The 1,351-nt window shown below is 32.9% G+C and overlaps 1 protein-coding gene across 1 annotated transcript in view; it reads left to right on the top strand.

Annotated features, from left to right (window-relative positions):
• The window catches only part of LOC122077177, a 126,502-nt gene that overhangs the window by 25,127 nt on the left and 100,024 nt on the right, over nucleotides 1-1,351 (top strand). The window lies entirely within an intron of this gene.

The following is a 1,351-nucleotide window of genomic DNA, read 5'->3' as shown; positions in this document are numbered from 1 at the left end:
AAAAAAAAAAAAAGGCACTAAGATTGGTATGTATAAATGTGTGTGTGTGTGTGTGTATACATCTCCACACATGCGCACACTCACATGTGCATGTTTGCGTAAGCACATATACTGATATACCCACAAGCTTATCTTCTGGAGTGTCCCCAAGTTGCATTGCTAGCTATTCCATGGAATTTCATGATTCTTTGGGAAGAGTTCTTCTTGTTTGAGAAGTGATGTATGGCAAAAGGGGCCACCATTCTGTTTCCTCAATCTTTCCAACCAGGACAAGTGGGTTGGTTCGTTTGTCCTCCTATATATGCTATTCTCTGTCTTCGTTCGTGAGCATCGAATCTCAGATCTGATTTCTTGTCAAACACAGTAATTTGTCACTTTTCCTTAGTGTTGTTTTTTAGAAGGTCGAAGCTTCTATTTGGGTGATTTTGGTATGCTTTGATTGGTTATTGAGTTACCTATCTAATGTGACCAAGATCTTGCGATTCCAAGATGTGTTGGGAAAGTTGTGCAGTTTAGTAAAAGTGGCTCAGTCAGTTTAAGAATTTCTATTTTTTGTTTTTGGTTTATATATATATATATATATTTTTGTTTTTTGTTTTTTGTTTTTTTGTTTTTTGTTTTTTTGTTTTTTGTTTTTTGTTTTTTGTTTTTTGTTTTTTGTTTTTTGTTTTTGGGTAGTCTAAGAGTTCTTGTTTGGGTATTTTAATCATTATTTCTGGTTATTGCTTGGTAGTCTAAGATATAACCCTGCTAACTTCAATGAATCAATGACAATATGGTCAATCGCCGAAAGGATTACTAAGAAATAACCTTACTAACTGCTATTGAATCATGGACAATATGGACAATTGATGAAAGGAAGAAATAATGGTTAAAATGCCCCTACAAGAACTCTTGGACTACCTAAACACCAAAAAATATAAAATTCTTAATGGATTGACACTCCACTAAATCGGGCCTAAATTTCCTTTAGAAAATTGAGTTATTTCTTTCATTTCTTTTGAGGTTGTTTCTAGAAGGTCAAACCTTATCTGCTTTGCATGATTTTGGTACTTTTTGAAAGCTTAGTCTGTTACCTTTTGAATAAGACCAAGGTACAAAATTCTGAATTGTGTTGGAGAATTATGACCAATTTATGATTGGTGTTTAAATTATGGTATTTATTTTTTAATTTTGGATATTTGATTAATTTAGGAGATTAAGTTGAGTTATTTTTGTATTTAAGTTAGTTGTAGGTCATAATTGGGTTGAGGAGTCCATCTATACATTTTGTATAGAGGTTGTAATCTGATTTCTGTTGAATAGATTGTTATTCAGTTTGGAAGGGATGCTTCCTTCTTTGCTTTGGGGG

This window comes from Macadamia integrifolia, chromosome 4, assembly GCF_013358625.1.
Source record: "Macadamia integrifolia cultivar HAES 741 chromosome 4, SCU_Mint_v3, whole genome shotgun sequence".
In the NCBI taxonomy this organism is placed as follows: Eukaryota; Viridiplantae; Streptophyta; class Magnoliopsida; order Proteales; family Proteaceae; genus Macadamia; species Macadamia integrifolia.
Note: the sequence above shows the minus strand (reverse complement) of the source record. Positions and strands in the feature narration are given on the sequence as shown.